This window comes from Lissotriton vulgaris, chromosome 6 (genome assembly GCF_964263255.1).
Source record: "Lissotriton vulgaris chromosome 6, aLisVul1.2, whole genome shotgun sequence".
Taxonomy (NCBI): domain Eukaryota; kingdom Metazoa; phylum Chordata; class Amphibia; order Caudata; family Salamandridae; genus Lissotriton; species Lissotriton vulgaris.
Genome location: NC_141694.1, coordinates 301,974,733 through 301,990,206, shown reverse-complemented (window position 1 = coordinate 301,990,206; position 15,474 = coordinate 301,974,733).

The window sequence follows — 15,474 nt, the reverse complement described above, 5'->3', positions numbered from 1 at the left end:
CCAGACCTAATGATAGTGGACTGTGGTGGCAATGACCTAGGCACAATCACAAGTGTTACGAATGAAAATCCAAATGAAGGAGACCTATTTGCCATTGATGTATCTCTTTCTTTACCCTGCCTTTGTAAAATCTACTATGTCAATGGCAAAAATGGCCCTGATCAAAAGGGTTTTATCCTAAGATTGAGAAATCCCGGAAGCATGTCAATAAAACAGATTCTGCATTTCTTTGTTACCTTTGCATGGGCTCTATGTATCAAAACTAAATCCAGTATGATATGCCAGGTGTGATGGAGTGCACATCACTGCAGAAGGGAGCAGGATCTTCCTTAATAACCTCAAGAAATGCATCTAGTTCTATGTTTAACTTAACATTACACACTATAAACAGAAAGGTTCCAGTCAGAGCAACCCTATTCCAACATTATGTGAAATCTCTTTTTTCAGGGATACCAAAACCAGAAAGAGTCTTTCAAGAGTTTTGGAAGTCTTGCAAGAGTCTTACAAAAGCAGGAGCACCCAAATGCCTGCCCTCACTTGCACTTCTCCAGCTCTCACGAGAGTCTCAGAAGTAACCCTGGGAAAGTTTGTGTAGCCATGAGTAGCTGTTGCTTAGGATGTGGGTGGGACCACTTCACTGCTGGGGACAGGGCTACTTTGTGTATCAGAGAAAATGTATCCCTCTTGTTCACCTTCTAATGCAATCATTGCTTCTTCTACTTCTTCATCCACACCAACAGCAATGGGTGGAGTTTTACTTAGGCCCTTAAGGTGTTCCTCCCACTGGATTAAGTGGTGTTTTTTTAGATGGGTTGTTTGGCCTCCATTACCATAGTTTGTACCAAGCTTTCCCTGATTAACACTATGTGGACACATTGACATATAGCAACGTTCTCCTTATTACTGCTAACCGACAAGAAGTTCCAAACTGGGTAGGTGAACTTTCTTGCACTGCTGGAGGTGCCACTTGCAATGCAGGATGAACTAGAGGGTGTGCTTTTTAATTGACTATGTGCAGCACCACTACTACCTACTGAGGTGGTGGCTGTGCTGGAGGTAGGACCCTGCCGGGCCTTTGCAAATGCAAATATGGAAGCTGGAGGGGTTGTTGGTGTTACCTGTCTTGGTGGTTTCCGTGTCACATCCCTCACAGCAATTTAGGATAGGGTAATAATGTCGGTCTCCTTCTCTACTGGGCCAGGAGAGATGTTCATAATGACTGGCTCATCATCATCCTCCTCTTCTACATCTATCTCCATAACTCTAAGACTTCTGGAACCTTCCTTTTCCCTAGCCTTGTCTTGTGGCGTGCCTCACTCTCAAACTGAGCTGGTGGCTTCCAAGTGGCATCTAGATCATCAGAAGGGGGGTTTGAAGAAGAAGTTGATGGAGTTACCCTCCTTTTCCTTGCTGGGATCTGGAACACAATGGATCTTCTGAAAGAGCGGCGTGCTCTTCTTCGTCTGCGGGAAGCTAGATTTCCTGAACTGCCCCTACTTCGGGAGGAACAACTGGGCTGTTGTTGCGGCATTTGTTGCGGCAGTTGTTGCGACTGTTGTTGCGGATGTTGTTGGGGCTATTATTGCGGCTGTTGTTGTGGCTGTTGTTGTGGCTGTTGTTCTGGCTGTTGTTCCGGCTGTTGTTGCCCACTTATCTACTGAGTTTCCACCTGCGTTGATTGGGTACTACCTTGTGATAATGACATTTCAACATCACTGCTCGTTGGCATTTGCGAAACAAGACTCGCTACCTCTGCGACACTCATGGTCTTGGGCATAAGTTGGCAGGGTGGGCCTCCTGATGCGGAGGTGCTGCTCCCAGCTCGGTCCCTGGACACCGCTGATGCAGGCGTATTTTTTTGTTTCCCAAAAAACATATTGGCCGGCATAACAGTCTTGGTAAGTGGTAGTGCCACTTCCTTCTTCTGTTTCTTCTTCTCACTGGCAACTTTCTTGGTACTGGAGGACCTGTTACCTTTCTTCCGGGCCATCTTCTTCCTTCCGATGTCAGCAGGATGCAGGTGAACAAGTTGCAGAGATGTCTGTTGTCACACGTGGATGTGACGTGGTGTGCAGCAGGACTTCTGTCTGGCAGTACAACGGGTGATGATGACACCTCCTCCTCTTTCTTTTTGTGCACCTAAAAGAAAAGAAGCCAGGAGAAAAACATCAGTGAAATGTTGCATTTGTTGTCGTGGTTCAATTACTAGTAGTACAAACAAACAATTATAATATATAACTCAATGTGTGGTGGTCATACTTGTTAGTGTTATATTATTACATTTCATTAACTCAGTTTAAGTCATAAAAACAAACATAACAGTTTAGCCATTTGTGAGACTTTGACAACAAGGGCTTTCATTGTAAACTGTGTACACTCAGGAAGGATCGGAAAGAAGAAGAACAAAAACAAAAATACAAATGTAATCGAAGTGGATCCTGTTTGTCATTAATTTGCTCATCACGTCATTCAGGGAGCTGCATCTGGCAAAGGGAATGGAAGCAGTAAGCCAAGAGGAACATAGGAAAGACATGCAGGCATGTATGGCAGAAGCCATCAGCCACATGGTCACTCACAGTCACAACAAGCAGGAGGCCTGGAAAACAATGAACTCAAGCAGGCCTATATGGGGAGACAAAGGAGGCATGCTAAACAACACAGCTTTAATGCAAAAATACAAAAAAGAAAATCCACAGGGCTAAAAAAGTTTGGAAAGTTACACAACAACCACACCACACACACACATCCAACAAAGGCATTTATTTAACACACACCAAAAAAGTGAAATACCCCAAAAAATACACATTCTGCAATCCAATCCAATGCCATCCATGCCCTAAATGATGTTTAAGTTCAACAGACACCAGAGAAACAGTTGTTTCATTTCATGCACCCATAAGTAGCTCTAGGCCAACTGGATGAAAGGCATATTGGCAGACTAGGCCACAAGCTTGTAGGCCTATGGCAAAAGCACACTGGCTGGCTCTACAGAATGGCTGCCAGCCACATGACCAGGCCACTCACAGCAACAAGAAATTGAAGACAGACAATGAATGCCTATGGAAAAAGCACACTGCCTGGCTTCAAAATGGTCACCAGCCACATGGCCAGGCCCACAATAACAAGAAAGGGAAGACAGACAATAATAATATGAAATTTATAATGCGCTCAGCTTACCCAGGGGCGTCCCGGCGCCTATGGCTAAAGCACACTGCCTGGCTTCAAAATGGTCACCAGCCACATGGCCAGCCCCACAACAACAAGAAGCCTAGGCCAAAAGGAACAAAGGAAACACATGCAGGCCTAAATGGCAAAAGCAGCAAACTTCTAAACTACAACCACAAAATGGCCACCAGCCACCTGGTAACTCACAGTTACAACAAGCAGGAGGCCTGGAAAAGAATGAAATGGAACAGGCCTATAATGGCGAGGCAAAAGAGGCATGCCAAACAACACAGCTTTAATGCAATAAAATTACAGGTGAGTGGAATTTGCGTTGTCGCGTTACGCAAAATTCTGTGAAACAGGAAAAAATCTCTGCGAGCATGCGGAAATTCCGTAAACACACAAAATTGCTTCTCCCGCCCGTTTGCGATGTGTTTTTGCGTGCTCACCAGGAAATATCTCACTAACTTGCCCATGCGGTCCCTAATGGGCACGGCCATCTTGTTTTTCACTTGTCCCACCTGTTCGCGATGCTTATTTCCTGTTCCGGGTCATGTATTGCGTGCTCCCGCCCATTCACGATAAGTATTTCCTGTTCGGGAATGCGTATTATGTGTTTGCAATTCTTTTTGCCTGGTAGGGGGGGGAATCTTGCGTGAACTTGCCCATGCTGTCGCAATGGGCACGGCCATCTTATTTTTCACACTATTGCTATGGGTCTGGGCCTGCTTTTCTATTCTCCCTCTATCTTTGCAATCCTTTATTTCGGTACACTTTTTACAAAATCTTTTTTATTTATTATCTACCTCTCAATTTTCCTGATTCTATATTTTGAGTCTTTTTCTGCTTTTTGTGACTTTTTCTACTACTTTTTCACTCTTTTTCTATAACTTGCTTTTTTCATTTCTTTTACTTACTTTTCTAATTCCTCCCTTTTCTTTTCCACCCCCCCTCGGCGAGTCCCAGAACCGGGACCAAGGGCAAGGGAAAGGCTAAGGGCAAGGCTTATCACAGCCGCGACCGCCTTCCCTGCGGAAAGAGGCACCCACTTGGAGTGAAGCCACGGGTCTTATTCAGTGAGGTGGAGGAGGCCGCACTTGTTTTTTTGGTCCAGTGCCACCTCCCCTTAACCCTGGCAGCAGGCGGCAGCCCTGGGTCTGGGTACGGGCTCAGGGAGCGTCGCCAGCGGTGGGGAAAGGTGCGCCGGGCAGTGTTTCGCTGTTCTGGTGTCTGGCGCACCAATAACCAGCTGTCACACTGGTGGTCCGATATCCTGGACCGGGAGTAGGACCTGCTGGGCCTACTAGGACTGGAGGTCCCAGGGCTTGGTGAGTAGCTATTTAATATTACTACTTTGTGTTTTTTTGCTCTGTGTTATATATTGCTAATATATTTATTTTCCGAACAGCAAGAATGCTGCTGCTTATTGCAGGTAAATTATGTTTAAAAATCTTCTATGACTGTTATGACACAGGTGCTCGGCGCTACTAATCTGACTTGTTTGCAACTTTGCGCTCGCTTGGCCTGATTATGTAAGAGTTTACTTTAGAGAACTTAAATTAGGTAATACTAGAGAGGCTCTAGTCCTTCTTTTGTCCTCCTGCCACTAAGAAGAGATAGTGGTGGATTGATAGGTTTAGTTACTTATTATTACTAGTTGGTCATTTTTAAGTGGTCTGCGTGACACCTCCTCTGTCACGTCACATGCTGCTGAGTGCTGCTTATCCCAGTCCTTAGTAGAACCTTTTGTAGTTTGTTTAGTTAGTGGTAATAGGCTTATCACTAGCAGAACTTCAGCAGCAACCAACCAAACAATTTGGTGTATGCAAAAATCTATGCATGTGTCCTCCATCTATGCATTTTTGAGGACTAAAATAAATGGAAATGCAAAACTAGTAAACAACTGGCCCGTCTGGAATAGGTGGACTAGGTCAGGTGGTACTTAGGTTTAGTTAGTATTCTGGAATCGGAATGGAATACTGGATTAGTGTTCATAAATAATAACAAGACGGTTCATGAATCTCGCAATACTACTAGTCGATCAGATTAGATAGGTCATTTTATTGCAATTGTTGTTTCCAAAAATGTTTTTTGAGCGTTTTTACAAATATTTTATTTGTTTCACACCAATCATTAATGTTTTTCTGTTTCTTTATTAAATCTTACATGATCAGCACCCAGGGGCAAGAAGACGGGGGCCAGGAGCGCTCCTCTTCCGAGGGCTCTGTTGCTGGCCCCAGTAAGTCCTTTAGTGGTTAATATTAATAATTATATTTCCCTAACTTTTACTGCACCTTATTTTTTCCGAACTATTATTTAGGTTTCCTGATTCTATTTTTTACAAAATCTTCTTCGACCTAGATTATCTATTTCTAAATTCTTGTTATCCCTGCCTCTAACTGCCTCTGCTATGACTCTGTACTACTACTATTAGTCTGTGTGTAGCTAAGCTTGCTCAGTTCGCCACTCTTTATTTAAAAAGGTTTTAAAAAACACTCAGATTCACCAATAGCTCTAGCCACTGAGTCCAGTCCTTTGGGTTGTCCTCTTCTAGTCTTCTTAACCTTGAGGCTTTTGTGACAATGCCCACCAACAAAATGCCCAACCAGATTTTACTATTTTTGATAGGATAGGACATACTACTACTGTTGAAGGGATTCAGCCCATACAGAACTTTGCATGAGAAAATAGGACGTTGGTGATGGGAGGTTGGACCATCCTCATACCTCAGAACCTAACACAATCCCCTGACCGACTAGCTCTAGTGTCTCATTAGCTCTCCGAACCCCCAAGATACCCAATGATTAGACAACACAGAACATAACACTCTCAACCTCTCAGTCGCGGAAGCAATGCACACCCCTTCGCTCACTTACTTGTGTAAGTCCACACCAAATACCAAAGAGTCTATGTAAGTTCAAAAGGTTTATTTTCAACTACAAGCTCTGTGCATTGTTCTATAATTCAGTATACGAGCCAACGCCAACAGCAAAATGCATAAGATTAAAACAATAAACATTGTTACAACTACAAGTCCATAAAAGACAAAAGGGGAAATCATGCTAACTGAACAGTGCTGGGAGAACCACCCTCCCCTTAGTTGGAATACAGTTTATATACAATTATAAATGAAGATCTCTGAGCAAATTCTTGGGGACCCCTCATCATGGAAGAACCTAGAAGTACTGGTTACATCATAAGCTCTGCAAAGCTCTGGTTCGTAGAAGGAACTCCTCCATCTGTTATGAGAAAAATGAAGAGTTTTAGTATAATGCAAGCATTTCTCAGTTGTGCCAAAAAAGTGTAGCACGGACTAACACCAGAACTCCATAACAAAGTGGCTTATTTTTCAACTGTGTACGCAGCACTCAGACAGTAGCAGTAAGAGCTCATGTGGGCTAAAAGGAGTCTTACACAACAAGCTGTGAGGTAATGTGTGCAAAAATAAAAGACACAAGCTAAAACGGTTGCAGGGCTCAGGTTAACTTAGCAAAAAGTAAATTGACCATAGGGAGCATATATCACTACTAGTGCCTACTCTACTCTACTACCCGATTTGTACTAGTGATGAATATTGTATATGTATGCATTAACTTTTTTTCAATCTTGCTACTGAAAAAGAATACATAGGGGTAGGTGTATATGGCATCCAAAAATGTATAATGTTTTTTCTAGGCGTACTACCGACCAACAGTGCCGGGGCCAGTGGTGATGGCGACGCGGCCACTGAGGGAGCCGGAGGAGATGCAGCAGTTGCAGGAGGAGCTGCAGGGGGTGAGCCAGCAGCAGTGGTGAGCGGTGGTAAGTTATATTCCTTACTTATTGACATTGTTGTTGTGAACGGTTGATGAAGACACCCTTTACTTAGCATTAGCAATAGCATTAGCGGCCGGAGTGTTGAGCAGCCAGTGGTCTCTTCTATCTGACTTCAAATCAGCTGTGAAAGTTTTATGGAGAAGACTAAAATTCTGATCATATGACCTTGATGGATGGTTCAGCGAAAAGGGAAAGAAGGGTGGAAGGGGGAAGGCCGGGTGAGATGTAATATTTATGACTGACAGGGAAGGATGCGTGGGATGCATGCGTAGGTGGCTGATAGGAATCAGATGCATGGGTAGTTGAATGCCTGAAACTCCCACAAATGTTAGATGCTGAGGAAGTAGGAAGATAGATACATGTCACAAATGTTATGTACTGTGTTTGCTAGTGCTTCTGTGCCACTATGTGTAGAATTAATTTGTCTTACTCTTTTGCAAAGAGTATATTGTTACAATAGTCTTGTTTTTTTCTTCTTCATCTAGCTACTCCTTCCAAAGGGAAACCAGACAGGAAGGAATTGGCAGCCATGGCCCGGCGCCAGAAGCTGGAGGCCATACAAACTGAATACCGACGGGTGGTGGTTCTGGCATAGGAGGAGGAGGTGGCAGCAGCTGCAGCCTCCTCCAGTGCCCCGGGCCCCAGCTAGCCCCCTCCAGTGTAACGGTGCTGCCGTCTGGCTGCCACCCGCCGCCGCACTTCCTAATCCAGCACTGCTGCCCCCCGTGGATGCATTTCTCGGGTATCGAAGCGCCGCTTGGCCTGCCTTGAGGAGCACCTTAATGTCCTGGAGAAGCGGGCCCACCGATGAGGAGACCTTGTTGGAGTGCCCCTTTTTATTGGTTCTTTTGGTGGGTGGGAATTGGGAATTGGGATTTATGGACATGGACAATTGGTTGGACTTTTTCATTTTGGACATTGGTTGGGGTTAGGGAGAGGGGTGGGTCAGGTGTTGTGGGATTTTTTACATAGTTTATTTTGGTTAGGGGATTCAATTATATTTATACTTTACATACAATGTTGTTAATGTTTTCTGGGGGGGTTACTGTTTCCTTGCTGCTGCAGGGCCACAGCCAGTGTTTGATTTAAATAATTGGCTGATTTTGTAAGACACAAACAGATAGATGCTGTACCCCTCACTGAATGACTTGTACTACTAGAACAGTCAGTCTCTCCTCCTAGTCAATGCATTCTGCAACTGGACTCAAGGGGTGTATGAATTAATGAATTAATTAATTTCCATTGTTAATTATGCCTCCCCCAAACTTCTTCTCTTACCTGGGCTTGATGTTTAACTTAATTTCTTATCAGGGGACAGATTCAGTTAAGAACCCTAGAGGCTGGAATCTGTCAACTTACAATTAAGAAAAAGAGTACCTCTGGGACCATCAATTAGCACTTTTCTTTAGTACGCGGGTCTAATAATTTTTTCCCACGCAAGTTTCAATAAATGATAACTATGATTTTAAATATTTTCACATAAAGGTAGTTAGATAACAACACTTTTTCACATCTTTGCACCAATAACCAGCACAACAAAACTGATTACTTTCAAATGTTCTTTTTTTCCTTTTCAAAAAGAATTTTCTTCAATTACTGAAGATAACATTTTGATTCTATTCCTGAATATTTTACATACATTTTTCTTGTAAAAACGTTACATATAACCATTTTTCTGTAAACAATGAACAATATCAGAAAACCAGTACAATATACATATCTATTTTCCTACAAAATCATTCAAAGGAGTATATCTTAGTTTATAGTAATCCTACTGTTTTCATATTTATATCGGGATACTAAGAACTCCTATTATCCTCAGCACTCTTTTCACTGAGTGGTCCTTGAGAAAAAACTTCGCTCAGGGTACCCTTCGAGCATCGTTCACAGTTTCGATCACCCTATTTTTGCTAAACTTGATGGGTCTTTTTCAAAAACTCAAATGTTCTAGTGGCACTCTGAGTCAATGAAAAAAGGAGGTGAATTGTGTTGGTGCCAATGCGTTTCGACCTTCGTGTTGGGGACCAGGAGGATTTCTAGGAAGGTCTTCCTCAGGGCTGGGACTGTGAGTGTAGGATTGTAGTGACCTAATGTATAGGAAAAGTCAGGGGCTTTGTTCCATCATCCCTTCCTTGCGGACACTGAAGTTTTTATCCTCCTTTTGAACAAGAACACACAAAAAGAAGATAAAAACTTCAGTGTCTACAATCCTACACTCACAGAATTACCTATCATTTAAACAATTAATAATAATTAATTAATACCAACTTAATTATATTTAATTAATTTCCCACCCTTTACCCCTACAAATACAACTGAAAATTAATTTATAACACAAACAATATCTTAAATACATATTCTACATAATCTATTAACAATTAAATAAATGTATGTATTAAATACTATAATTAATTTCCTGCACAACCTTTGCCCTTAAAAAAGCAAAACACTATACAAAAAATGATTTAGTACACCACTTACATAATTATCAAAGCAAATATAATAATACATGATATTAATTAATTATAATTAATTTACTTCCCACCCTATACCCCTACAAAATCCACAACCTGCACTAAAACATGATTTAAATAAAAATTGTATTAATATTATAAAATTATATTAATTATATTTAAAAAAATCAATATTATTAGCAACAATATTTTTAACATCGATATTAACAACATAGATATTTTTGTAATGGATATTAACACTTTCCATATTTCTAACATCGATATTATGTGCATTAAAATCGATATTCTTTTCAACGATATTCTTGCTGCTGATATTTTTATCTAAATACAATCCATACAATCACATTGAAACTATTCAAGCTTTGCTCTGTATTCTCCTGTAAAGCTTTCACTATGGCAGAGCTGCTGGCATCAAATTTGTTGTTGTAAAAATTGAGCAGTAGCAAATGTTCCATTTCACATTTTATAAATAGCATCTGAAGGTGGGGAGAGGCCAGGTTTGCCCACAAAACCCTGTCCGGGAAGGTAAGGGCCATCAGTGTAACTATATCCTCCTTTAGCTATGCCCATGGAGCCTACTATCGCAGAATTGAAATAGGTCACATCAATAAAATCAGGTTGTCTGAACCACAATTTTTGCATACAAATAACTGCATAAGATTTGATAGATTGTAGCCTGCCCTAGTTCGCCAGTTTTGTACCCAGCCAATCCACATTCCATAATGGAAATCTTATAACTTTGTCACCATCAAGGGTCATAATGGTTGGGTGTTATGCCAATAAGGTGGGTTTATTGGGCACCATTGCAACTGAAGTGGGAATATTGCATACTGCATTTTTGTGTGTAGGTTTATTGGGATCGGTTGGCTGACTTGGGGGTTGGTGATGCTTAGTGATGTCCAGAGAGGATTGCTAGGTGGCCTGTAAAAAAGCCTAATGGAAGAACATTGATGGCTGAGCCACTATGTGTAGACAAGTTAAATTGCTATTGCAAAAAACTAAGGACCTTTTGCTACATATCAGGCAACTAGGCAGGGAACAACGACTCAAAATTATAAAAAGAATCTCCATCCGACTTTACTTAATCAGTGGACCACCATCATCAGTTTGACAAGAAAGCGATAGAGGCTCAGTACATTTAGGGGCCTATTATGATAGCGGTCAGATAGCCTCGGACCTTCGTCGCAGGCTTTCCGACCGCCATCAACGGTTTCCATTCTGACCGGATTATTATGAGGAAGCCCGTCGGGATTGAAACTGACCCGTCATTTCCGCTGGCTTCCAACGGGCTCAAGGAGCTCGTTGGCAAGTCAGGACTGCCTCGTAATCCCAAAGGGCGAGCATTTCTGCCCTTGGGATTATGATGCAAGGTTTCCAGCATTGTTTCCATGCCGGCCTGTCTGACATGGAAACCATGTCAGAAAGTGTGCTTGGGGACCCCAGCAGAGTTGCCTTGTGTGTGCGGCCCCCGGTTGGGGGCAGAGGGGCACCTATGGTGACCCCTTGTTGATGTGTAACATGGAAAGGTAGGAAGGGTCTAAGGGGAATTATATTTAGAGACCATAAAGACCAGTCTGCACCCCCAACTAACGTATAACCAAACAACAAAAGACTGGTGATGGTCTATGTTAGAAAACGATGACCGAGCAAGAGGAGAAGCAAGAGTCTTGGTGTCAGAGGAACTATGTGTGTGAATGACAGGAAATGAATCCCATCTGCCCACCCATATAGCGGAGTCTCGTCATATGGGATTATGAAGGGTCAAGGTCTGGATGAAGAGACACACCTGATGATATTGTGTATTTCTCCAAGACGCCCAGTGATGGATCCGACCCAAAGTTTCATGTATGGGTGTGATGGTGTGAGTAAATCAAATTGCAGTGAAAAAAGTGTAAACAATAAATCAAATGTGCTGCTTAAAATTGGCTACCATGATATAAGAGAAACTTTAATGGGGATAGATCATGGTGTCAAGATTAAAAAGAAAAAGTGTAAGACAGTCTGAAATAATGACTGCTTGAATAGGATGGTATACTGGTCGACATGTTTCTGCCATGCAGGGGCGTCTCCCCTACCAGGCTTTCATCAGGACCTTAGAAATACAGTACTGCAGTATCGTAATAGAAATAATAAATTGTCCTCGGCTTAGGACAAAGCCAGAGGTACCGACAGACAGAGCGTTGCCTCTATATCATGAGCAGTGGCCAGGAGAGGTGAGGCTTACTCCCATAAATATTTGGGAAAGAATCCTTTAGAAATTCTGGATATACCGACACAGAAAGTATCTTGCTGACGGCACAATATCCGGTATTATTCGGTAACAAACTCTTCCTGATCCTGATCCGTCTGGGCTTACCGATGATGGAGGTCAGAAAGCCTCCGACGGAAAGTTGGAGGCTTTCTGACCTCTTTCGTAATCGACCCCTTAAAGTGAAAAAAAGAAGAGGATTATAGGGATAATATTACATCCTTACAACTGTACTGAGCAGACAGTGCGAAGAGTCCATCCATTCCCATCATTACTTTGAAAGACAGTTTCTTATGCTCAGGTATCATGATCAGGGACCATGGAAGAATATTGTAATTTGCTCACAGGAAACACCAATTTCAATTCTGAATGCTCCAATGCACCATACCAAAAACACAAGGGGGAGGTAGAGCAAATAGGGATTGGATTCCTGCTCCACCCGAGTACTTTAATAAACAAAGAGAATCCAACACAGAAGTGGGGTGAAGTGTTCAACAGATGTTGAAGCACTCAGTGTTTTGTAAAATACCCCTCACACACCAAAAGGCCCCTTGGTGTCATGCTTCATCATCGGGGTCTTCGCACCCCTCTAACGGGATGCGGCGTGCTGCGACCAACGACTACGCGGGTGCACTTATAGTAAATGACTATGTGTGGTGTATGTGTGTGGGGTGTATTTACAAGTGAGTGGTGGGATGTGGTGAAGATTTAAAAAGTACCTGGCACATGAGTATAAAGGAAAACATTTTATTCTGAACTCTGGCTGGTACTATTAAAAGGGGTGCAGTGTGAGGTCGGATCTGTTATATTAAAGAACAGGACCTCTGGTGTGCGTCAACATGTTTCGGAGGCAAGCTCCTTCTTCAGGATGGGGGCACAACTTCCCCACCTTACTCACGTATTTCTAAATAAATATCACAATGTATTTACAAAAAAGGTGAAGTATTAGGCTAAGTGTGCCTACAGCGGTCTGCTACAAGCACAATGTCTTATGAAGCTTGCTTGCTTGCTTCATGAGCAATAGGAACGTCAGGGGTGTTGCTTGTTTGCAATAGGATCGGGACACAGTAATCACCGTCTTACCCCCACACGCTGCTCCGCTGGTTTGACAAGTGACCTAAGGGCCGTCCTATGAAGAGCCTGGGAGACTCTGGAAGCAAAGCTCCTGCCAAACGTCAGTCACGGAGCTAGCCATGATGGCAACCCTCTTCCCCACTGCATTGACTGTTTGGACTGTCCTTCCCCACACTGCCTTGTAAATGGCACCTGTCTGTTGGACTGGGTCTACTCTTTCATCTCATTTACCATGACTGTCAACTCACTGCTCCATCACCACCTCTATGTAAAATTGCACCCCCCCTCACAAGTCAACTTTGTAAATAAAATACCTTACACACTTTGTCTTTAGTGCAGAATGTACAGTCTTCAAAATGTCCATAATGTATCAGAAGTATGTACTGTATGTAGGCAAGGATAGGTTTGAGGCATCTGGGGAGACACAATAGAACAACAAACACTGGTGTGAGTGTGGCATCACAGACATTACACAACAACCATCTACATAAGCCAACATGCGGACACCACAATGGGCAACAAGTGTCAACATTCATGTCCCGTATACGTTCACAGATGACATGTTCCAGTCACATATTCACTTACAGGTGACTTTACAACTGGCTGTTTTTAACATTCGCACATAGCCCTTCACGACAACAGCAATATTAGCAGGCAATGTATATGTTGTACATCGTCACCCACTTTCAAGTGAATTAGCCGGTGATGTGCTCTTGACGCGTGTCACCACCTTCCTCCTCTCCACTGTCTTCATCATTGGACTCAGGTTGTTGTGCAGTCGGGGGCCTTGGGTCCTTATCATCATCCAGGAGCAGGGGAATGTCCTTGTGAATGGCCAGGTTGTGGAGCATGCAGCATGCCACTACGATCTGACACACCTTCCCAGGTGAGTATGCCAGTGCACCTCCGGTTTTGTCCAGGCAGCGGAAACGTGACTTGAGCAGACCAAAAGTCCGCTCCACCACACGACGTGTCTTCCCATGGACCTCATTGTATCGGACATCAGCCGGGGTCCTGGTTTTCCGCACTGGGCTCAGCAGCCATGGATGGCTGGGATATGCAGAGTCACCTAGGTATGACAAATAGATATTGCAATGTTGCACAGGCAGAGGGCAGCAGGTCACACACCCAGCACGCCATATGACTAGGCATACTCACCCACAATCCATGCACGCTCGGGAAGCAGATTAGCCATCATCCGGGGCACAATGCTATTCCGCAGGATGTAGGAGTCATGGGCAGAGCCAGGGAATCTGGCACACACATAGGGATGGTCATATCTGCCAGGCACACCACCTGCACATTGATGGAGCGGTAATGTTTGCGATTACGAAATATGTGCTCACTTGCCTGTGGTGGCACAAGACCAACATGTGTGCAATCTATGGCACCAACAACATGAGGGATGTGAACAAGGGGATAGAAGTCTTCCTTCACAGCTGGCAATGCAGCATCCCTGGGGAAATGGATATATCCGTCCTTGTATATCATCATGGCAGACAGAACATCACGCAGCACCATGCTGAACATCGGTTGAGACATCCGCCCAGCGCGGGCCACTGTCTCCTGGAACGATCCAGAGGCAAAAATATGGAGGGCTGTCATCACTTTATAAGTTGGGGTGAAACCTGTTAGATATGTCCGGCGAGCCTGCAGGTGGGGCTCCAACATATCACAAAGGGTCTTCAGGGTGGCTCTATCTAGACGGAATTTGCGAATAATCGTCACATCCTCTATGTCTTCCAGCAGTGTCAAGTGACAAATCAGATTTGGCCTCCTCCTAGTTGAGATGAAAGTGGACACATGTCAATGAAATCCATCAAGGGATGGCCACAGCATATCCTGTGCTGGATGACACAGATAAAACAAAGATTGACTTGATAATTGAGTGACACACCAGGTTACATGGGTGGACGTTTGAGCCACACAGAGGGCACACCTCTCTGCTTACAATGCACAAGTGCCTCAAACACCACATAGGTCAATGTGAATGCACACAGTTATATGGCCACATTTCACATGTGCACATCTGGGAGCGTGGCGTCCAACCAATGTGTAACAAATCAACACCACTGTCAACTTATCTGCTGTACCTGTCACACCTCAATGCATCATTCAAACTTGGCACACATCCACAACACAATGACCATAGTTGGCAGTGAACTGACAATTGCGTGTATGAGCAGACAGAAAAGCACAAGTAAGCAACTACATCATACAGTGAGACAAGCCTTGCCAAGTTCATCACTGCCACTGAAAACATTGATATGCGTACACATTGTAGAGTAAACTACAACAGTGTCCTGCCTCATCAACCATATAATTTATTTGTGACATGTTAGGGGCTACAGACCTATGTACGTCACACATACACAACCATGGCATGTGTAGGCACCAGTGGAGTAAATGGAACATTGGCATTGTGTGCACGATGATGTAAATGTAAATGTAAATGTACATGTATTTATATAGCGCAAATCACTGACCGAGGTCGGTATCTAAGCGCTTGCTTAGGGAACCCGTCCTGGTATTCCCCCGTGAGATAACGCCGGCAGGGTATCCACAAGGTGAAAGCCAGGCATCCCGCCGCGAGGGGCCGTTGTGGAGATTAAGCAAGCTATTGCCCAGAGTCGCAGAGTGTGAACCTGTGAGTCGAGAAGGCACCGGAGCGAGAATTATCGAGTCTGTGGAATTGTT